This window comes from Ciconia boyciana, chromosome 10 (assembly GCF_034638445.1).
Source record: "Ciconia boyciana chromosome 10, ASM3463844v1, whole genome shotgun sequence".
NCBI lineage: Eukaryota > Metazoa > Chordata > Aves > Ciconiiformes > Ciconiidae > Ciconia > Ciconia boyciana.
In genome coordinates, this window is record NC_132943.1 from 13,335,681 (window position 1) to 13,359,704 (window position 24,024).

Here is a 24,024-nt window from a genome sequence, read left to right on the forward strand (position 1 = left end):
AATCTGTAGGGTAGGATTTTTGCAGAAAGCAGATATGAAGAAAAAAGATTGCAGCTGAAGCAAGTTTTGAAGCAACCTTCAGATGAGCATTAAGGAAAATTTTTACACTGTTTTGTGGTTAAACTTAAATAATATGTTCTTTACATTTTGTTTCCAAAATAATGTCAAAATTTGATGTGAAATTCTCTTCCCCATCGGATAGAAGATGTAGTTAGAAATATCCACTGAAGACTCTTTTTCTGATGTTTCCACAGGTTACTAAGGATTTTCCCTGGAGCATGACTTCGAATATGACACTTCAGTAATGCAGAGGCTGTAAGTAAATAAAATAATGCTTGCAACCCTTCTTTAACAGCTGTGTTTACACTCTTTCCAGAGCTTTGCTAGAACTCATCTTTGCTAGACTCTACCTTGCAACGAGCTTGCAAGGAAGTGACTGGAAGATGACATGGTTCTTAAGTGGATCATGCCATTTTAGACACTTTGCTTTATCAGCTTCTTGTCTCATTTAAGAACTCCAATAATGGTTGCTTAATCTGCAGGAGGAAAGCTGAAGACATTTGTCAGTATTACAGAAAATGCCACAAGCAGACAAAAATAAAAATACCTCATTAACGTAGATGAGCAGTGAATAAAATGCAATGATACATTAGCAAAAGCTGGCATGCATTTGGTTCCCAGGCACAGAACAAAGGCCAAGAACCTTATTTTGTTTGTGATACCACTAATTAAAAAGGCCTACTAGAAGCTGAATGAATAAACCCGAGGGGCTGCTGCCCTGGTCATGTATTTGTTGGCCTTTGGTAACTTGGTGTCAGAGTTGGGTCTTACCAGGAGGAGTCTTACCACAGAGGCAAGCTTTTGTGCAATTCCTGGTTGTGAATGCTTGAAAAAAATACAATTTCCTTCTCTTCCTCAACTTTACCCATCTTTTTCTAAGGTGAATTAGTGAGCTGTTAATTTTGGTAGCACTTTTCTGAATTCTGCATTTTTTTTCCTAATCAATTATCTCATATCTGCTCAATCTCCATTTAATTCAGTCAGCTACTCAACATCCAAACCTTTTGTAATAAACAGAGCGCTAATTTTTCCTTTTATTTCAATTGTAGTTGATGGCTTTCGTCAGGTGTTATCATATAACTCAATCATCCGCCATTGGAATTTGTAATTTTATCAATAGAGGAGGCCATTTTTCTCAAGGAGATCAAAAGAGAAAGAGCTCAAGGAAAATGCACGGTAAAAGGAAGGTGAAGAACAAAAAAAGGTGATAGGAACTGTGGTTTGCGCTTAATAGCTGCACACCCTGTTGGCTATATCTGCCTGGCAAGTAGCAAGCAAAAGAGATACCACTATTTTAGAATTAATGAATCTAATGATTACACATATGCGCTCATCTTGCAAAATCTAGAGGGAAAATCATGGACGTTACTTAAGTTGCTACCACAAGTACTTTGTATCAACTCCACCACACTGAATGGTGTTAGCAACCCTGTACTTGAGCAGTAGTGTTCATACTAGCAGTTTGGTATCAAGAGAGACAACAAGAGATGAAACTCTCTGCTATGTGAGATCCTCCAACCTTTCTGTTCACTTGCCTTTGTTGCATTGCTGTTGCTTTAGACGAGGGCAGAGGAGGGAGTAGCCACGGCATCAGGCCACTCTTGATGTGCTCACTGAACGGCTCAAGGCTTTGCAGCACAGGGATCTCCCTGGCCTCAGTAAAAGGTGGCTGTGGCCTGTGTACCTGCGCTGTCCCCTGCCTCTGTGTTTGCTTCCACTGCTTCTGCTGCCCCAAAGGAGGCGGTGGTACTGCGCTGGCTTGGCAGAGGATGGCTATTCGTTACTAGCAGTGAGAGCTCCCTTGGTTTCATGCCCTGGCCAATTCGAGAAGTGCAGCGTCCAGAAGAGCATCTCTGCAAGTTCTGCTGCAGAAGTGAATTTTGTCCCAAGGACGAAGGTTTATTTTGCTCTCAGCCTCTGGAAGGCAACATGCCTGTTTCACACTGCCAAGCAGCTTTGAACAAGGCCTGGGAGGGAGATTCAATGCCCCACTGGAGAAGTACTTGTGCTGGGTCACAGCTGGGAATCTTTCCTTGGCTCCTTGACTTCAGAGGGAGATTGCCTGGACAGGTCTCAAATATCAGGCCTCTGAAGCATCACTCATGGTTTTGCTGATAAATTGCTGATAAGTATTATGGTCTCAACTTGGCAAGGTCCACAGAACCCAAGACGAAAGGTATCAAAATTCTTCCTTCAAAAAATGTTAAGATTTAAAATGACAGTAAATCATTTGGTCTTTAAAGGACATCAGAATGCTGATTTGTTTATGCCCCTCCCAAAGCCCTGTTGCTAGTGCTGTAGCCACATTTTCTGGAAATGAAATGTTGACCCAGCCATTGAAACATGCACCTTGGGGGATTTTTAGAACATGTTTTTTAATTGAAGCAGGCACATTAGTAAAGAAAGGCTTAAGAATACAACATTTTGGGGAATTTTTAACATGCAGTGTGTGGCATTTGTCTCGAAGATTTTAGTACTACCCTTGAGTGCTACTTCAGCTTGAGTAAACAGGTATTTAGAGAGTCTTTAGGTGCTTATTTTCAACCTGGGTTGACAAACTTTTCCTGTGGTAAGCACATAATTTCATAAGACAATAAGACAATCAACTGATGAACACTACAGTGAATAATCTTAAAAAAACCCACCCCAAACACTACAGCAGAAGCTATCGCTTAATTGTGATGGGGACTTACCTCAATGTTTGTTGAGTGTTCAAAATCGTGAATTGAAGAATGCCTGGACAAGTGCTGCATTGAAATGGCTTGGTCCTAATTTCTCAGCAATTCTGCCTTCCTGCAGCACTCTTGAATTCAGGTCCTGCTCCTGTTTTGCACAGCTGTACCAGAAAGTTTTGGACAAGGAATGTGTGAAGTGTGCCAATCAGATGGCTACAAAATCTACAAAACTGCAACTGCCCAACTTCTGACAAATCACTCCCTATGCCCTTGGAAAATATCATAGAAGCCTTTTCATTTATGGGCAATATTGTAAATATTGGTTAATCTTTTTTTCATAAACCTACGTTTAAGTCTATTCCCCAACCTTTCAACAGTGCCAAAGGATTACCAAACATGCACCATATGATTGCTTATGATCCCTGGTTCCTTCTGGTGCACACCAAATAGTCAGTGCCGTTGTGCCTGTCATGTTTGGCCAAATATGACAGGAGAATTTATCCCACTGAGTAGCTTAATGTGTTGTATTTGAAGATTGACTTTTTGGAGCAACCAGACTTTGACTGGCCAAAGCAATCAGTGTTTTGCCTAGCCAGGCAGCCTGGGGAACCCAGCTGTAAGAAGTGAAAAGCTGCTGATGAGAGCTGAGGTTGAAAGCATTTCTCGGGGTTGATTTAGCACTCAAGAGCTCAGTGCTTTGTGGAATTGGAGCATCCTCAGAAATAAGCAATGGCACATGCAGACTACCCACAATGCGGACTTTCCCACAGTAATGACTTCCTCTTTTCACCTAAAAAGGAGAAAATAGGTAATTATGCTTTAGTCCCACTTTTCAGTGGTATTTTGCACAAAATCCCTCCCATGGAGCAGAGTAACTGGGGGACTGAGAACCACACATGTGTATAGTACGTCCAAAAATGTTAACATATATGTTCATTACTTTTTTTCCCCTAATATCCCTTGCTTTTAAGCCGCTAAAACATTTTGAAACACTTGGATGGGTTTTTCTGTCCTGCTCCCAGCACCAAATCACCCATTTTAGTGATTCCACGCAGATTAGGAATTTGGAAAAAAAAGAACATTGCAGCCACTTTTAGCTCATCTCTGAAAGGACATTGAGTTTTGCTTCTACTGTTTTTGAATTCAACAGGCTGTCGAAGGACTGGGTGTCATTTAGCTATTAAAGATTCTTGTTTTCCTGATCATTGTAAAGTAGCATCATTAACACAGGCAAATTACCATGCTTCACTGTGCTGTGTCCATGGTACATTAGAGGCCCTTTCCCATTGGTAAAGCTGGGTCTATTCTTCTGTAAAATGAGGGGCCCATTGGCAGTTCTTTGGCAAGTGAGACAGAGGGACTATTTAATGAGAAGAAGAGTGGTCTAATAAGGGAAAGAAGTTGAACATGACAAGTGCAGGGAAAGATAGCAGAAGGCTGATTTATAAATCACTGCATAATTGGGCCAAAATATTAATCTGTTTTCACAGGGCCAGGGAAGAAGGGGGCTGCAGTTTTGGGGTAAATGAGTAACATGATTCTTCCAAAGTGCATTTTAGAAAAGTCAAGCACTCTGTTCCATTTCTCTTCCCCATACCGAGTGCTGTGCTTTCAGACTAATGGAAACTAGTTTGTATTGCTTAATTTTCTTCTTTGAAATGGCGTATTGGCTTTTGGTGAAGAAATTGGACTTATGCTTGAATATGTCTGGATTTTACAAATAGGTTTTTAGTTTAATAAGATGAAACCAATTAACCAGAAAAGTCATTGCCAATGGATTTCACAAGTACATAAAAATATATTGCTATTTCTTGAAACATTTCATCACCCTTTTAAATGTTCCTTTTTCTTTCCTTTGCCACCAGTGACAAAGCACTGTGATGAATTTATCCCCTCATGCCTTTTCCTGAAGACATTGATATCTGGCCTGGATTGTGTGTATGTATGTGGGGGGTTATAGGCATGTGCATATGCACCTATTTATTTCTGTCTCACTTTGCCCCTGGTGTTGTTCAGTACGTTTGACTTGTGGCCTGAGGAAAAACAGAGCACACAAGCTATAAAAAGGTGTTCTTAAAAGGTTACTTAAAGTGGCACAGGACCCAAGGGCTAATGAGCAATCTCTCAAAACCAGGTGTTAATGCAACTGCTGAAACATTTGGTGCAGCAGAGACGTTGAGGAAAGCAGTAGCACCTGGTTGTTACCCCACTGCATCCCTGGGAGAGGAAATGTCTCCTGGAAACTCTTCTGAGGTCCCTCATTATGCCAACTTTGCCTTGCAAGTGAGGGTGGGGACAGGGACACATTGTCCTGCAGCAGCGTGGAGGTCTGTGGAAATGAGGTCTGGTCTCTGCCTGCCTGTCTCTGAACAGTATTGCTCATTAAATCACCTCTAGTGATATTTTAATTCCATTCTGAATAATTAAATTGGAGGGAATTGGAATATGAGGCCCTGACAGCCTCCTCTACCCCTAAATTTCTGTCGACTCTCTGCCTGCAAGAGGGCTGGGTGACACAGGACATGGTAGATGGTGAGGAACTACAGGATTTCTCTTTCCATTACCTCAGCCTTCCCCATTCCCTCATAGCCTTGCCTTCTGCTTAAATTGCAAAGGATATTAACTTCTATGAGCATGTGGGGCGGTAACCCAGGCAGGCATTGCCTTGGGATGACATGGTTTTCCCTGCTCTGATCAGCTCTGTGTAAACTGAAGCATAAAGAGTCTGCTTTGATCCCTAATAACTTTCCTAGTTTGCTTTAGTTACCAGCTGATACAGAGATGACTAAAGCATGGTACTTTGGGGTAAAATAGGGTGACTGTCCAAGTAAATGGCATATGACACACAAAATTAGCTGTTGCAAACAGACATCTCTGTTTGCACCAGCTTTGCCCAATCCTTCAAGAAAACATCTATATCATCTGAAAGAATAATAAACACTAAATTTTGGTAATAGGAAAGGCTTTAATTCTCTTCTTCCGCAAGCAATGGGAGTGCCCTGCAGGGCAGTGCCTTTTTTGTATCCCTGCTTCCATTTAGCAGTGGTTCTCACATTTTAAAAATGTCTGGATATTTTACCAGCATCCTGACATCATTACTAACGCTCTGCGTATTTACCATATAACTGGTGATCTAGTTGAAGGAAATGATTACATGGAGGATTTTAAAGGACATACCCCTTTCAATGGGGTGTGACCTTCAACACAAACCAAACAGTTGCTTCAAGTCCTCCTGGATTTGTGAAACTCTCTCGGTTAGCCACACCAAGTTGTGAATGATGCTGCCCTTTCAAAAGCCAGGACAGCCCAACACCTCCTTCCAGTAGCTGTGGTGTGAGCAGCGTGTGCTAGTTTACATACAAGCTCTTCCGCTGCGTATTTAATTCTCACTTTTTTTTGGCCTTTGTTGAATTCCTAGGCTGTCCCTCATATTAAAATGACCTTGTTCCTCCAGGAAACCTCCCCCCATTCAAACAAATGGTACCAACACCAAATAACCGCTTTGTGGTATCCAGTTTTGTCCTGCATTCGTTTTAAAGCTTCCCAGGAACCCTTGGCTACTTCGTGCAAACTGTTAACTTGAGGGTAATAATTTTGTCTGGGTTTTGTCACAGAAATTCAATTAAGGAGGATTATGAACACAGCTGTAGGCCTGTTTCATTTACAGTTGCAAATGAAACCCAGGCCACACACTGATCGTTTATATACGAAAGGAGATGCTGTGTAGTTTTGAGTGGCTGAATTACCTGCATGTTCCTTTGTGTGGCTTCACTTATTGCAGAAGGGAGGGGAGGGAGACTTGCAAAATGAATAAAGGAGTGACGGAAAGGCGGGAAAGAAATCACCAAGGGAAAAACTACCCCCATTGCTTTTCCCTAGGAAGCACACTTCCCGTCTACACATAATAAACTCCACAGGGAATTTCTTCCTCCTTAGCAAACATATCCCGAAGGGCTAGAGTGAGTAGTCCTTTATTTATTTATTTATGGTTAACAAAGAGCAATATTCTGTTTTCATGGCCTTGGTTTGGCTCCAAGTCCCAGAGCCACCAGGGGCAAGGCATACGGTTTCACTTTTTTTCAGTTCCTATTTCTGGGCCATGCAAGCCAACTTTTTTATTCCTTTTTTCTCTTTTCAAGTTTCTCTGCAAGCAGCTGAATTCCCCAGGTACGAAAGGGGAGAGGAGGGGGAAGGGAGGAGAGGACGTTTACCAGATTGGAGCAAAATGATAGCTGCTGCAGAGGCTGGCTCCTGGTGGAAGCAGTGTGTTTGGAGATAATGAAAGAAGAAGGGATTTTGTTTATTTTGTGGGATGCTTTTTTTAGTTATGAAGGGCAAAACAAAGGCAAAACTTGTCTTGATGTCCTCTGATGAAATGTCTGTGTTTGTAAAGGAGCAATATATCTCAGCTTTGCAACAATAAACTTGGGGATTACTTTGCACCACTCTGGAGATATGTGAAGGGCACGGCAGTTGGTCATCTCTTCTTCCTTATACAGGCTTTGTCCCACAGCTTTGGGCTCTGTCCTCTAACCCTTTGGCTGGGAGATCCCACACTGATTTCCCTGGGGTGTTGCCTGCCTGAAGACATGGAGGATGTGGCCCCTGTTACTAATAAGGCTTAGCTCTCATCTACTGAGTTTTATTCATAAGGAGTTATCACCATTTTGCAAGTAGGGAAGAGAGACGTGCCCAAAGGTGGAAACGCAGCCCCAGTTGAGTCAAGAACAGGAACAGTCCCAGTCTGTTCCGTGTCCTAAGTATCTCCTGCTAGTGAGGGCTGGAGTGTCTGCTAAGGAACCTACACCATGCATCACCTTTGATTAAAGCTCTCCTCAAGTATACTCTATTTAACAACTCATTTTCCTCTTGTTTCTTGCTTTCTTCCTGATCCTTCAATTCCAGGAAGGATTTTACTGTCCTTACTGTGGTTTCAACTACCCAAGAGGCTTACTGGATTTTTCACCAGATAAGGGGAAATAAGCTCTTTTGTTTATAGCTTTAGATCAGATACTGGTTCCATGCATCTCTCTGTATACAGCCTTGACACTGCTGAAGACTGAAAGAGAAGCAGGCAGCTTATTAACTCTCAAAAACTTCAGCAAAATTCACTGGAAGTGATGCAGTGAAGTGTGAACAATATCTACTTTTGCTCAACATCCAGGGGAATTAATCCTGTGGTGAGGGGCTGTTACAGCGATTTATATTTCTCAGTTGTTTTGTGGTAGAGTTGTCTTGTGTCAGACCAAACTTGTTGTGAGAGCTTGTTCTTGAGGCAAAACCTGGATGAAAAAAATGAAGGGCCTTATGTAAAGGACAATCTGTGAATCTCTTGCTTTTTGGACACCTTTTCTGAAGAAGTTAGCACAATTGAATTCAGTGCCCTCAGCAGCTTTCAGTCCAAAAGTCAGTGGGTTCATACTGGCACAAAAACAGTGGGGGAGAAAAGGAGAAGGATCAGGATTTTGCATAACTATCAGATTATTTTGTTACAACCGACTGGGACGATCTATCATAATCCAGTTTTGTTGGGCGTTCCCGCAGGCAACAAGAGCCGACCTTTGGGAAAGCTGATCTCCTCCTGCTGACATACCAAGCGCCTCGCTGCCTAGCCTAGCCCAGCTTTCAGGTGAATAAAGTAGGGTGAGATGAATCTCTGCCTACATTTCAATCACGTTTTATATTTGGTAAAGCACATAAAAATAGCCCTTTTTTAGCATCTTTCAATCTGTAGATAGTAGAGTTAGATCCTTAGCCAGCATAAATGAGCTAAACTTCAGTGCTGAAGAGCTGATTTTGATGGAGTAACTTCGGCTTTGCTCCAGTTCAAGCAGAGTCAAATCTCCATGGAGTTTTTGGGGGTTGTTCCAGTAGTACCCCTAAGCTTAGTACCTAAACCTCAGCAAAGGGACAGAAGGAGGCTGCACAGTATGTAAGGTACACATGATTTCATATGATGCCTTATGTTTTGCATAAAGTGCTTTTAGATTCATGATGTCTGGCAACATTGCCCTCTCAAAGTGTAGCAGAAATAATCCTTTCAAATCAGGTCTGATGGAGAGTGAAATGTTTTTCACTCGCCTAGTTTAAAAATGGTATCTGAGTCTTTCCCTCCTGTGGCTGCTAACTGGTTTAGCACAAACAATGGACACAGGCAGTAGCCATTTCAGCAGTTTCCCTGGAACTTGCTGTACATTTTTAATTCTTTTCTTTCTTTTTTTTTTGAATGAGCGTTTTTTACATAGAAGGAAAAGTGTGTAGTTGAATCATAAAGCTAGATAAAGTATTGTGAGCCTGTGTTGGATTGAGGTCCTTTTCAGCCAAATAATGACTTTATCTGCTTACAATGGAAGAACTGAAAGAGATGTGGGAAAGTAAGACTGAAACACACTCGGGAGCCTATATTTCAGTAACGAGGAGGAGGCTGACCGTTAATATGGGAATTAATAACCCTCCAAAGCCACCTCTTCTAAGCAGCTGCAGTAGGAACTGGCAGTGCAGAATGCACAGACTAATTCTCTTTCAGAGCAGCTAAAATTAAATGTTTGTTACAGCTTTATGTATGTGCCACTGAGCCATGCCTGGGTTGTCAGTGCTTAGACTCTCCCTGAAAGGTGGAATCTGGGCTGGTTGCTAGCAATCCGTTAGAGGCACTAGAGCAAAAATGCTAATGCTGATCAGAAGGGGAAGGTTTGAAATTGTGAGCAAACAGAGAAGATCCATCGTGTGTTTTCACAGATGATAAAAGGCTGACAGTGGCAGTCTGCTTATCAAATAACTAGATTTATTGAAATAGCCTGTGCTTTCATTAAATAGTTTGCTTTTTATGTTTTCGTTTTATTTCATCTTACTGAAGGTGTCTGTTTTTTTTTTTCAAACCTACTATTACTGCCATGGCAAACTGGCTAATTTAGATAATTTCTTCTGTTAATGCTTAAAAGAAGCATGGACTGCAGCGTTCTCTTCTTGCTGATGTAGTGGGACCTCAGAGCAAAGCCAATCGCTGTCATGAAATCTGAGCTTCCTGGAAAATAAATTATAAAATCAATGTAATAATTATAAGTTTGTTCCTTGCAAGATGATAGTGCTAGTGGAAGTGTGGCTACACATTTCATTTAGCATAAGCCTGGTGCCGTCAGCTATGCACAGAAAATGGGGTAGGATCGATCATTTTTAATCACTAGAGAGAAATAAAATGCAGAAACAAAAATGTTGCTAGCATGATATGACATCCCTGTGCTGAAGGGACCGTTCCTTTCATGGCTCAGCGAGGTGCCGCATTTTGTGTTTTTGTTCCCAGGGGAACAAGCTGCTACTTTCCTCCTTCTCTGAAAAAGTTTGTAAGACAAGAAGTGAAATATTAATAATTGAAAATGCAAGTTGCAGGAATGCCATTTGCATAAGGATGTTTCTTGACCCATGGAGGATATTCACTGTTTGTTGGAGAAAAGATCAGCAGAGGAGCTGTGGGAGCCTGATGGTTCTAAAAGGCTACCTGGCAATAAACATTTCTCAAATGAATCTTAATGTGGTTCCCAAGACTGGAGTTCACTATTTATAGCATGCCCTTTTTTCTGGAGGACCTGAGATACTATCAAGAGAATAAATTCCCCCCAGTGCTGGGTGTGGTGGCAGTAAGCAGACATTAGCATGGAGAGAGGGTTTTTTGACAAAGGACAGGGAGACAAATCCTTCCTCCTGCAGAATTTGCTTTGTGAAGTTTAACAGTCCCAGTGACCTTCACTGAGAAAGTCCTTCTCCAAAAACATTTTAACGGTGAACTGCATGGAGTTCACCCATCTGCTGCAGCAGGGGTTAAGACTGAGTTGACTTAGCTGATATTTTATTTAACCTTTAGTTTCAGGAATTGTGGTGGTTTTTTGTTTGGGCTTTTGGGGGTTTTGTTTGTTAAGACAGATGCTTATGCTGCAGAGCCATCCTTCCATGCTGTTTTGAATGCTAGCGGTACTGAAACATTACTCATAAAGTGCACACACTGTTACGATTCCTGACTTTAACTCTTAGCATATTTATAGGCCTCATTTCCATTTTTTGTGGTCTCATTAATGGAACAGCAATAATAAATTGAAATGTTAATGTGGGATCATTTCACCAACAGCAGAAGGTATTAACAAACTTGATAAGATAGTTGAAAGGAAAATAACTTTTTAGTAGTGTAATTTTTTTAACCATAGCCCCTGATTGTCTCCTTCCAAACATGTGTAATTGGGGCAGTTTCAAAATTATGAACATCTTTAATATGGACATTTTTTTAATCAGCTTTCTGGATGCCTTGCATGGGAGATGGTCCGTCTGCAGAAATTCCAGTGGGGGCAGCCATTCTGGAAGTTGAAGCATGAGCAGACTTTGCTGTAATCATGGCAGTTATGATAGAAACCCAGAAAGCACCTTTTGTCTGTGTGAGTTAATGACCTTCATTAACATGGTGTGAAAAAGTGGTCCTCCGTGTATGAAGTGGGCAGTTCACATCCTGTTGTGAGGTACTTGGAGACAGCGATCAGATATGGTCTCATATAGGAGTTAAATTCCCCAACAGACAAGGGAATTTTACCTTCTAGTCACAGATTTGTGGAAGGACCCTGAGAAGTCCCTTGGCGGCACTGTATCTCACTTTTCCCACTGGTAAAGTGGAGGGCTTTGAATTAATGGAAGACAGTAGGACTTTCAGGCTTGGTCAGTTAATATCTTCTGAGGGAGAGGTGGTACACTGTGGGGCAATCCTCAGCTGGAAGTAAGCAGTACCAGACACTGCCCAGGACCTTTCCCAATGCTATCCCTTGTTGAAGACCTCTGTGCTGGAGTTAGTTACAGCTGTAAGGACATTTCTATATGCATGTTTAGAAGTTGAAGGCTAAAATTTGTAATAAATTTGCAGTAAATTTGCATTCTGGCCCCTGGTACAGAGCACCTGTTTGAGTCTTTTGCTGCTTAGTTCTAGAAAGTTTGTTCCCAATCAGTTTTCATCTCTCTGAGCACATGCATTAATGCTCTTTGGACTTTGCTTACCCACAAATATAGCAGAAGTTTTGAAGTGGATTGGCAACTTTTCGCCACCCTTCTTTCTTTCTTTTTATTAAACAATAAGTTTAAAAGTACTAGAGTGGGTCGAGAATTGCATGTTTGAACTAGTTGTTTCCTGCAAGAGAACAGAGATTGGCAATTAAATGTGCCATTCAAGCTAATAATCTCATAATCAGGAACCTAGTGACCTAGAAACTTAATGTAGTCTTATGAGTACAAGTATGTGCAATTTTTTGAGAAAACAGAAAAAATATTATTTTCAAATGAGGGATGTGATTGGTCTAATTCTCTCTTCTTTTGTAGATATCATTAATTTGAAAATTACTTCTGTGCAGTGCTGTTGTCTTGCTTCCGTGCAGGCAAATGGCATGAGCATGAGCCCACTGAGCTAAGCACGGGATGAGCAAGTACGTATGGAAGTGGACAGATAAATGCCAATGCAGGGGCATTTGAAACAGGCAAAAAAAAAAAAAAAAAGAGAGAGAGAGAGATTATCTGTCTAGCGTTATTGGCAAATAATCGGAAAAGTGACTGGAAGTATTATATTGCATTTTTTCTTGCTTAGGGCTTGATCCAAAACTCACCAAAATGAGTGGGAAACTTTCCATGATGTGCTTGAGCTTTGGGCTGGGGCACCCGATCCTCACTTACTCTTTCTCTGTCTCACTGCAACAAATTGCTAAGTGCCTCAGGCAAAGAAAGATATTTTCAACAGCCTACCAACACTACCTGGCACTGGCAAAGCAAACTTAATCTGCTGTGGCTGGAGTGACTCTTCAACATGTAGAGAGGAAAACAGTTGCTTGGTGTAGTATGACATGGTATGGATATGGATATGGATGTGGATATAACCCAAGCACGTGGCATGGGGTTATGTGTTCAATAAGATGTTATTTTTAGATAAACAAGTGACCTTAAAATGCTTATACCAGTTTGCTGCATCATCACCTTTTAAACTTCTTGCTCTTTAGCTTTAGTTCAGTTGTATTTAATTTTCCCCCTGTTTTTTTATGTCTTATAAAGTTCAGTGTGTGCAGATTTGGTTTGGGGATGGAGGTGGAGCACAGCTGGTGGAGTGGAGGAGCAGGGAGGGAGCAGATCTTTTTAAAGCAGCTAAACTTGTAGCCAAAAAAGATGCTGCATTTATAATGTTCCCATTCTTCTCAATACTTAACAAGAAAAATGATTGTGTGTGTGTGACGTGAATATTCAGCGCAGAGCTTTGGTAGCTGGCCGCTCTCTTTTCACAGCCATCCAACCGCACACACATTCCTAGGGGATTACCTCACTGCCAGCGCTCCTCAAAGTGTGGGATACGCCGAAGCCGACCCAACTGCAAAGCTCCTTTCTGCTCACTGCAGTGCTGATTTTAGGCAGCGATGACCTTTAAAACCACAAACCTAACCCTACATCTACACCATAAAAGATTTTTAATCTGTTAGCTAAACGGGAGAGATGCTGGGTGTGGAAATAGGATAGAGTCTATAGGTTATGTGTAGAAATTCCTCTCCAAGCTTTCCACTCCTCTTTGGCTCTAAACACTCAATAACTTTCCAGCCAGAGAATGTTTGTCCCTTCCTTCTCTCTCTCTTTTTTTGTTTTCTTCCCTTGTTTTGCATATTCTGACAACACTGTTTACTTCAGCCTGCAGCTCCCACTGCTTTGTGTGCTTTCTCCCCGTCTCACAATTGCACAAATAAATCACTGAGGAAAATTTGCATTTGATGGGAATTTTTAGGTGATATTAAGTTTTATGGGCGGAATATAATCTATGTGAGTTGGCTTAATTAAACCAAATTCTCATTTGTGACACGGAGGTCTTTATTTGTACAAGGCTATTTTTGTCTTTCATCTTTTTTGCTATTAAACATGCCAGTGGATTTGAAAACCTGAGGATGACAGGTCTCAGAAAGTATTGTCTCTCTTGTGTCAAAATATCTGCATATGCCAAGCTGAGCAAATCAGCATCATCACAGAGCTGAACAGTTAATTTATGCCAGGAATTTCTGAATGCCAGGCGGTCAGAGTCCGAGGCCCATATGTGTTGTAGCACCCTCTAGTCGCTCCGTTGGTAACTTGTCTCACTCTAGAGGAGAGATGAAGTCTGGCAAAAGAATTGAGATCAAGTGAAAGTTGATTAAAAGTTTGTCCAGAGTTTCTGTGTCCTGATATACTATCTATATAGGTTGAAAGTGGCTTCCTTCCCCCTCCCAAACAGTGGTGTGTGCCCTGGAACCTTGCTGGATTTGGCTTTGATGAGTGCAGGGTTTCTCTTGCCACTGCCTGTCCTGCTGCCATGGCAAAGCTTGCAGATGGGGTGCAGTTTGCCATTGAGATTGCTGGGGCCAAAGTGGGCTGTGTCCACACGCTACCTGTTCTGCTGCCCGGGCTGAGGTTGTAACGCCCGCAGAGCAGCGGGGAGCTCGTGGGAAATTAGTCTTGTTGGCTGCTGCAGCTTTGTTTCATGGAGATGCGGAACCAGCCTCCCAATTCCCATTTTCACCCTAATCTTAAATATCTGAACTGAAGTAAGGGACAGAAGTGCCATTACACCCTGGGTCATGCACCTAACTGTAGTGTGTTTAATGCATACCGCTGACCAGGAACTTGGTCTGTGGTATTTCTCCCTCCACGAGCATCAGGAAGGGCTCTGAGCCTCCTGCAGGATCCCCAGATCCAGCCTCCTGGACCACAGGTACTTGGGAGGGCTTCATACGAGTTCTGACTTTTTGTCTGTTTCTCTGGAACAAGACTGGCAAATTATAGCTTGAGATTGTCACGCTGATTAATACTAATAATGCTGGTGCAGCTCCCCAACGTGCATGAGGCACTGATGAAAGTGCTAGTTTCAATTTATTTATTTTGCAGGCCAAAGATTTCCACACTTCCACAATTCCCTTCGCTGCCATTTTCCATGCAAAGGGCCTGCATGCCCCTGAGACTGATACCGCATCTGCTCCTCTGCGAAGACAAAGATAAACTGGTTCATGGTGTGTTGTTATTTCGCTTGCTCTTCAGCATAAGAACAAGCAATAAGAATGCATTTAAGATGTTAATGAAATTAATGAAAGCCAGATCTCGGAAACAGCTGAGATTGTTGACTGTCTCAGGCAGATTTGTACTTCATTTTAATTACAGATGAGCCAGAACCAAAACCCTGATTAGAATTGCTCCAGATTTTGGATCCACATCCCTCAGCTTTGCAGTTTGGACCAGTTTCCAGTGTTTAACTCTGTTCCCGTTTTATTTTTCCTTCTGGTTTTACTCCAGGTGTTTTAATGCTTTCATTTTGTCTCTGTGAAAGACTGGCCTCGGTGGCGGATGTGAGACCTGCTGCCACAAGTCCCACTGGGGCTGCAGAGGTGTAATTTGATAGCAGGATGCACTGGTACACGCCGGGGGAGCGTGTACTAGACTTTGGGTTGACAAACATTTCTGTGCCATCTATGCAGGCAGGTGGCTGTCCCTATTGTCATTCTGGCAGCTCAGTAAAATGGGAAGTTCTCCTTCAGTTAAATGGCAAATGTCTTTCTCTCTGGCCTGAAACAGCCACGACTCTTGACCCGTCCCCCAGCCGCAAATCTGAAGGATGTTTGTTACCATGCCTTCGCCTGTAATGCCAGAAGACCCCATCGACAGTGCAGTGTTCTCAGTTTGCACGTATTTCAATTCCATCGCAGAATTTATGCTTTGATTAAAAAGAAAAGCCTGTTGGAGACAGTGTATTAATAATGAACAAATTCCTTTTTATGTCTCCTGGATATAAGGGGACCTCGAGCCTCTCCCTGGGGGGAGAGAACGGTCTGAACAGCCCAGTAAGAAACCTCAGAGGCAGCAAGCACACAGGAAAGGCTGGTTTATTATCTTTGTTCTTTTGTTGCTATACTCACATCCCAGGAACAGCATTACTTTGGGCCATAGATACTGTGCTGTGCATTTTTAGGGTGGGTTGAGAAAAGCACCTGATGATAATAGCTTTAAAAACAGTGATAAAAGAGGGAGAGGAAAAAATAATTCACATTAAATGCTACAGTGCTTCATTTACACAATATAATAAAAAGCAAATTTTGTGATTCAAGTAATGATTGCAGGTTATTAAACTAGGCTTTAAAGACTTTATAAATGAAAGGCTTTTAATAAGTGATGAACATGGATGATAATGCACTTGAAAATAGAGAGAATCTTTATTAAGTTTGACACATTTGTTCTCCACCCACCCACTTCCCTGCTACTTTACTTGGTCCCTGGATCACTATCACAAAAATGCGCCAGGGAGGCAAAACTTTAGCTGGGAAACTACGTGGGAAAGTACCACCTTCCATGGCTGCCAGGGCCTGGAGAACATGACATTTTGGGGAAAGGCTGCAACACCATGGATTCCTGCTGATCGGAGCAGGAGTCGTGGGGTGGCTAAAGCAGGTGGGACTCTGCTTCTGGAGCCAAATTCATCGCCAGATGGTTTCCATCTACGTGTGTAAGAGATCTCTCCTACGCCAACCGTTGAAAGATTAAGTAGACAGCTCACTGAGACATGCAAGTTGGTCTCGCTGGACAGCCTTTCAGTTAGGAAATTGGCAGCTGGTGATGCCAGCAGGCATTGGGGCTGATGGGCAGAGCTGAGCTGTGCTTCATTGGGGCCTGATTCAGAGCATATTGACATCAGTGGGTGCCTTCTCACTGGCTTGAAGGATCTGGCCTGGGCGGTGCTGGAGCGAGGAACTTTGACAATTGTTTCACTGCTTCTTTATCTTTTTGAGGGTTAGTTCTGTCATCACATTGAGACTTACTGACCTGGAAGGGAGGTGGCAGAGGGAGAGGCAGGGCACTGCACAGAGCTGTGCTGCTGAGCCGTGCAGTAGACGGTAGAGCCTTCCTCCTCTCAACCGGTAATAAACTGAGGCTGGTCTAAGGGAAACTGTTCCCGCAGGTACTGCCTTTTGATTAGATATCTGAGAGTCATAAAAAACTTCCTGTTACAAGAGTGAGCCTATCAGACAGCCCTGCCCAAATGCGGTTTTGGATAACTTAATTTTACCTGCTCAACTTGCCTCCTCATTCCAGTGGAATATTCTGCTCTATTTTGCCTGAATTATTAAAGACTGATGAGGTTTCCAACCTAGAAGTGGCTGCATTTCAGTGACGGATGAGTTGATTCTTGTTTGGATATAGTAATCAAGGCATTTTTAAGCATCTTCGGCATGAAAGGCACAATATAAATGTGAAATATTATTTTGTGCCATGCAGCTGCTCAAATCTGAAATATACATTATGTCTCGGTAATACAGACAGTGCTTAAGACTGTTAGATTAAACTATTAAAGCCTATAGAAAAAACAGAGATGACAGAGTGCAAATTAAATCTGAATTATCATTAAATTGCTGTGCCAGTAGTTTTCAAACACATTCATAGTGACCTGTAAGAGAACAGGGGGAGTGGAATGACATTCACCCCTCCTAATTGGAGTCATTATCTGTACTTTGTTATCATGCTGCCCACAACAAGGGCATTGCTGGGACAGCGGTGACCTGGGTAGGGCAGAAGGATGCCTGTGGACCACAAGGGATACATAGGGATGTAGTGAATGTCCTGCCATCTTTCTGATTTAAAGCCAGGACATGGACAGGCAGTCACTTTGTCAGATAGATAGTTTTTAAAAGCGATAAATGACTGCAGGCTCTTTTCTGTGCACGGCGACTGAGGCGGGAAAGGGAGGGCATGGTGCATGGCTGGGTTGTGCTTGTGAGAAATGTCAGTGTTCCGGGGACACGCCGGTCCTTCCTCCCCTCTTCTCTCCCCCGCTAACAGCCCAGGCACAGTGGGGGGCCTCGCTGGACCAGGGGCTTGTAATAATTCCAGCTATGGGCTTTCATGGAATATCAGGTGGAAAAGGAGCTTTTTAGGTCATCTAAATGATCTGCGTGCCAAAACATGAGCACACCTGACAGTATGTTCTCAGGTACTTTGTCCAGTTCATTTACATCCAGTTGCAAGTGACGAAATTTTTGGACCTTCCTTTGGAAGTTTATCCTTGCCCCATTCTCTAATAAACACTCCACAGTGCATTTTAAAATTAAGATTTTGCCTTTGTTTTCCTTATTTCATTAGTCATGATGGTATCTCCGTGTACCTCTAAAAAATCCCTTTCCATCCTTAATCTTTACAAGCGCTTGCAGGCATGTGGGTATCTGTTTATTGTGAGTCAACCTCATGCCAATCCATCAGTTTGCCTCTTGGAGCACTTTATGACAGCAGAAAGTGATTAATTTTCAAAGCAGCCACAACCTTTAATCTGCAGAAAAGGAAACAAACTTTACCCCGCTCCTTTGCTGATTGAATCTGGAAATGAATGAATGATACCTGACTCAAATGTGTTTCTAAAATAGTTTTCATTAAATATGATCGGTCAGTGCTGATCACCAAAAGTGTCTTGAGGATTGGCCTATATATGTATATGGTACTAAAGTCAGAATGAGCTCAGTGATCGATATTCATCCAACATCTTAATCTGCTCAACAGTATTAAATGGATTTTCCCAACGTCCCTGCAAAGCGGGGAAATAATGTAACTCTTGAGCAGGAATATTAAAGCAGAGAGGATAAATGTGATGTCCAAAGCAATGCCGAGTAGCTCCTGACTTGTATCTTTGTACCTGTCATCCTGCTGTTTGTCATCATCAACCGATGCAGTTACAGCTGGGGAAAACTCCCAAGGATGGCCAAGAAAAGCCAGGGTTTGGCAAAATTGGAGGAAACATCTCAAAGTGGCTTCCCCTTTATGTGCTTTTCTAGTCCCAGATCGGTCAACTGCTCATCACCAGTGGCTGAACCCGGACTAAACCCGAGCGCACACACAGCCTTAGTTCTGAGTACAGTTTATTTGTTTTCTGGGTGGTTTAGTAGTTGCTGGGCTCTCGTACAAATGATGGGAACACAGATCCCTGTCCTTAAGTCCATCCCTTGCTATACTGCTAGAATACATTTCCTGCTTCCAGCATGGGGCTGAACCTTTGTCCATGAGAAGCTAAACTCAAATATGCAAGTCATTTTACGTACTGCTGCACTATAAAAATCATACTAATTTTATATACATATAAAGTTAGCTCAGTAATGGCTAGAGATCTGTGTTCCTCCCTAGACTTACTGTAGGAAATCTTTTCAATTTCCCTGCTGCAAAACGAGAGGGTAACTAACAGTGTATTTAATTTAGTTATTTAAGGCCAAGCCTGTTACGGGACATTTGTCTGTGGCTATGACTTCTGGAGAGATTTGAATGAATGACCAAGAAGAATCTGAATCATCCAGTCATGCAAATTAAACTATTTCAATAATATGAGGGCTACTTTTCCTGATCCATAGTAATTGATGAGGCTCATTATATGTTAATATCACTCCTTTTTTTTAATCTTACATGTAATTCGCTCAGTGTTTCAATGTGAAGGTATAATTAAGATTCAGATGGCAATTTCATTCTAGACTGCTCTCTACAGTTGCTTAAATAAAAATTAGCGCTTGGGATGCTATTTTCTCTAGAGGCAGAAAAAAATACTCTTTTTGATACTTCAGATATAAATCCATTCAGCCACTGCTGAGTTTTCTAATTGTGAAAAAATGCAAAGTACTACCTCTTCCAGGCAAGCACTGCTTCTCTCCCCCGCCATGGTTTGGTGCCCCTGCTGAAGGTCTTGTGTTCAGTGCAGCAGCCAGGGCTCGGTTCCTAAGTGCATGAAACCTCTGACTTTCATGTCAGCTGTGTCCAGTTCCTCCACCTATACGTTAATGTTAATTATCAGTGGGCATGGCGCTGGTGGGTACAGCAGCCAGCCACTCCAAGATCTGCACAACCAAGCTGTTGGTGCGCACATCTTTGCATGAACCTTTATGAAATTTCATTGAAATTTTATTATACACATTAAGGGTTTATGTGAGGCTTAAAGTGGGCAAAAAGCCTCAGCAGTGAGGGCAGGAAAGGCACGTGTGTGTCTGTGTGCTTGTGTGTGTCATTGCTTTGCGCTGATCCTCTTTATGACCAGGCTCTGGCCGTATGTGGGATTTGATGACTGCCTACCAGTTGACTACACACATGAGCTTATGCCGGGGATGCAACTCACAGAAACGCTTGACAGAAATGCTTTGGAATGTAGTGTATGAAAAGAGCAAAACAAAATGTTTCTGTAATACTATGTGAGGAAAGACAAATGTGGGTGTACATGAAAACATCCAGGCAAGCCTGCTGACATGGGCGCGGAGCGGGGAGACGGGAGTTTCTGTGCTTTTGTAAAGCAGGTAAAATAGTCACCATGGGGGTAGTGGGAATTTCTGAAGTGGATGGCAAAATCTCATCTTTTTATTTTTGTAGCAACCATTTTTTGGAAGCAGTCGTGTTGTTGCTGTTTCAGTTAGGATGACATCAGGTGCTTTATGAACCCCATTTCAGAAGTTTTCTTTGCTGGCTGTTTGAAGAGAGCGGGGCCCTGTGTCCAGAGCACAAACCTTGTGCCGGTGTGAAATGCGGCTGCCTGATGGTGGAATTGCTTGGCAGGGCAGACGGGGTCGTTTCTCTGCCTGAAGGGAGATGTGCATTTTACAGCGCTCTCAGTGCGAGGCCTGATGGGGTTTCGTAGGCTGTAACACAGAAAACGTCCCACTGAAGCAATACCATGGGGGTAAAAGAAGAGCGGAATGGGGGAGGCTGCCCATGGCAGGGGCTGCAGCCACCATGTGGGCAGGGGAGCAAAATCCCACCTCCACCACGCTGGTGGAGTGGACGGGACGATGTGCGACGACCTTTTCCTGTGAGGTAAGTGCTGGGGGGTCTGCAAAAGCCGGAGCGATCGTCATCCTGCTCTGCAGTGGGGCATGCTGTGCAAAATCACTGAGTGCCTTTCTGACTCAGTTTCCCCTCCTGTAAATTGGAGAAGATCTTTCCCAAAGACGCTGTAAAAATGATTACATTACAGCAATGCTGTGGTGTGAGGGACCGTGTGAGTCCTTCAGAGAGACAGCTTTCTGTCTGACAGCTGCTTTAAAGATGTAAAAAGAAATGCAAAGATTTGGCTTCACTTTGCACCATGTGGAAAAGCAGGATGTGTCATTCAGAAAAGGAATTTATCACAGCCTTGTAGTTTTGAAGGACTGCAAGTGGTGTGGGTCCTATTCTCCCCTGGTGTAACTGCAGCTGCTGCGCCTGGCTCACACAATTGCGGGGATTTGGGGTTGCCCTTCCGTGCAGGTAGCTGCGGTGGGAGTGTGCTGTCTCTGTGCCATGTGTTGTACCATAATGTGAGTTTTGGAACTGGGCCTGTTTTTAATAAATTGTACCTTTTCCTCAACTGCTTCCTGTCTAAATACTGTGCACTAACCCAAAAATGAGCAACCGACACAGCAGCTGTCAATGGATTTTTGTATGTTCTCAGCAAAGACCCTCTGAGGAATTTTCTTATTAAACAGGCGAGCTATCAAAAGTGCCTTTTCCTGCCAAAAAGGGCAAAAAGCATAGAGAACCAAATGAATGTTCAGTGAAATTCTGTTGCAGTTTAACGAGACTGGGCCTTGGAAGGAGATCTCTCCTGGCTGATGCCTGCTGCAAAGAGAGTCAAAATAATACGCTAGAGTCTTGAGCATAAAACCTTTATCATCTTTGCTTTGACCCTTTCAGGGTATACTGGTACTTTTGACATGTTGCTGACGGATACCGTCACCCCTGGAGCTGAGCTGGGCTGGGGGGTGTTTGTAGGGCATCATGTGCAGTGAAGTCTTGGCTACTCGTGGACAAACTCTAATCTGGGAGGCTAGGGAGTGTTGTTTTCAGCCTTCAGTGCGTTTCAGACTTGATCTCGAGGAGAGAAAGTACTGACCTCAGTTGTAAGAAACAAGTGAAGTTTATCACCAGGTGTATCTGTATCTTTTGGTGATTGAATAGAACAGACCAGGACACTCCAGCCTGGAAAAGAGTGGGCATGTGGTGGAGATCCAGCAGACAGGATGGGGCATGGAAGCAGGCAAGGAAGGGGGAAGGAGGAAGGATGTAGCTTCACACATCTGGAAGTCACTGTTTTGCTTGCTGTGTAGTTTATGGCTAATTCTAAAGGAACATTAGTTAGATAATTGCTGTTGGAGGGAAACCTGTGAGAAGATTACGGCCAGGGGTGATAGTGGAGGAATTGGCCTAGAAAAGCATTGGGACAAGGCTTGATAGAAGCAGTAGAAAGGCAGAATCTGCCTTTATGCAAAGAAGAAAGCAAAATGATCTGATTTGAAACAGAGGGTGATGTTAAAGAGAAATACCATGTCTGAGAGGCAGACTAACTGGGCACATGAATTAAGGCTATTCATTTCAGTGGTAGCACAGAAATGTGCTGTCTGCTTTTATTCCATCTCAATCTGGTTTTGGCCATTTTTATTCTGAGTCACTGCCGAAGGGTGTCCTTTAATGCTGCCCTCCTGTACAGAATTCAGGAGCAGGGCTCTTTTCTGGATCTAAGTCTTTCCATTATCTTATTTCTTTTCTAAGGGAGCAAAATTGATTCCCAATAAAGCAGCCGGTTGATTTTTAAGGTTCTAGCACTTGCCTATTTATTTGATCTTTTGGTTTTCCATTTAATGGGTTGCTCGCTCTGTCCCGCCTCTAAATGATTTTCATCCAGTCTGTGGGCACGGACTGCAGCTCAGCATCTGGGCTATTGCACGCTGCACCCCTTCTCCAGGGATTCCCACGATATTGTCAGATATGAAAGCTAATGAAAAATGTTTGTCCTTTTCCTTCAGTGGATTTGATTTTTATTCATTTTGTCCCTGCCTGTCAGGACTGGATGAGTGGAAAGGAAGGGGGAGTCACTGAAGCTCTTTCGTCAGACCCCGAGTGCATTCTGCTTCCCTCTTCCCTTATTCCCTGAAGTAAATTACCACTTTTTTTCATACCCTTGCATTTTCTTTATGGTTGTTTTTTTCCCTCCCATCACAGCCTTTTATCCTTGTTGCCTCGACTCCTTCTTTTGGCACTGAGAGATCCTCAGCTTTGAGGCATTTCCTATTTTAGTGAATATGTTTGGCAGTAAACATCAGAGCATGGTCCAGGCCAACAGTGCAGTACATACCTTGATATTTCTTATTTATTTCTGATTAATGTTCACACACTCAAGCCAGCCAGTTTCCAAGTTAGAACATTTTTTTCTCTGTCTCTGACCACTGCAAACTCTTCCTTTTATGTAGAGGAGAAAATGCGTTTTCCTCCTGCTTTTTAAAGGGGTGCAGGAACAGTAAGGAGGCTGGGTTAGGAAGTTGGCTGGTAACTTTGCACATTATACACAGGGTTGAAGAGGACAAAGTCTATTCCCCAGAGTTACTTTGGTTGTGCAGTGCTAGGCATTTGTTTGCAAATGATGCAAATACTGTGCAGATGAAAAAGTGAGCATAGCTGTGTCTGGTATCCAGCATGACTTTTTAATAAATTTCTGAAGATAACTTTTTCAACCGGAAGCTGGTTATTTGACACACCGTATCTTTCTTGTGGGTAGTACATCCCTACAGGATTCCAGAAGGCTACTGGCAGAACAATTAAGGGTGCATATTGTAAGCAGTGCTTTCAAGAGATGCTTACAACTCTCACTACTTGTTAGGAGAATAGGAATTGCCACCCCAGATGAAACTGGCAATCATTCTTCTCCAATGTGCTGCCAGTGACAGTATCCGATATCAGATGCTTTAGGGAAGATGCAAGAAACTACGATGTGCCGTAAAGGAGCTTCTTCTGACTCACACCCATCAGAGCTGGCTGGTGCCCGGAAGCGTGTTGATGTAGCATAGACAGTGATTTTTAGCTCGTGACTGATGTTAAGAGTGAGTCATCAATGTTACAGAGCAGAGCACTGATGGAAGCAAAGGTAGCTGGAGCAGTATGGCTTGGCCAAGTGTGGTGCCAGGGAAGGTCAGGGTAAATTGAAATAGCGCAGTGGAAATTCGCAATTTTCATTACCTTTATCACTTACAATCCATACAGTTTAGTCCTTTTGTTTAATTGGATGAATTAAGTAAATCATTTATGCAAGTCCATAGGCAAATATTACAATAATGTGTGTCTTAATTTGCTCAGAATTAAAATAAGCTTTGCTAATGAGTTCTTACGGTCTATCATGAAGCAGTGAAGACTTGTGAGCCTCTGAATTACCATGGAACTTGAATGAAAAATAGGTGCGCTTTTTTCCTCATTACTTAACTAACCTAATTCTGCTTTCACTTTTAACTGCTTTCAT

The 24,024-nt window shown here is 42.7% G+C and overlaps 1 protein-coding gene across 1 annotated transcript in view; it reads left to right on the forward strand.

The window, feature by feature from the left end:
* Positions 1-24,024, forward strand: part of SEMA5B (semaphorin 5B) — a 275,812-nt gene that overhangs the window by 88,116 nt on the left and 163,672 nt on the right. Inside the window, exon 3 of the mRNA XM_072874250.1 lies at positions 255-315. The gene's annotated coding sequence lies outside the window, so the exon portion shown is untranslated. The remainder of the gene's footprint in view (positions 1-254; positions 316-24,024) is intronic.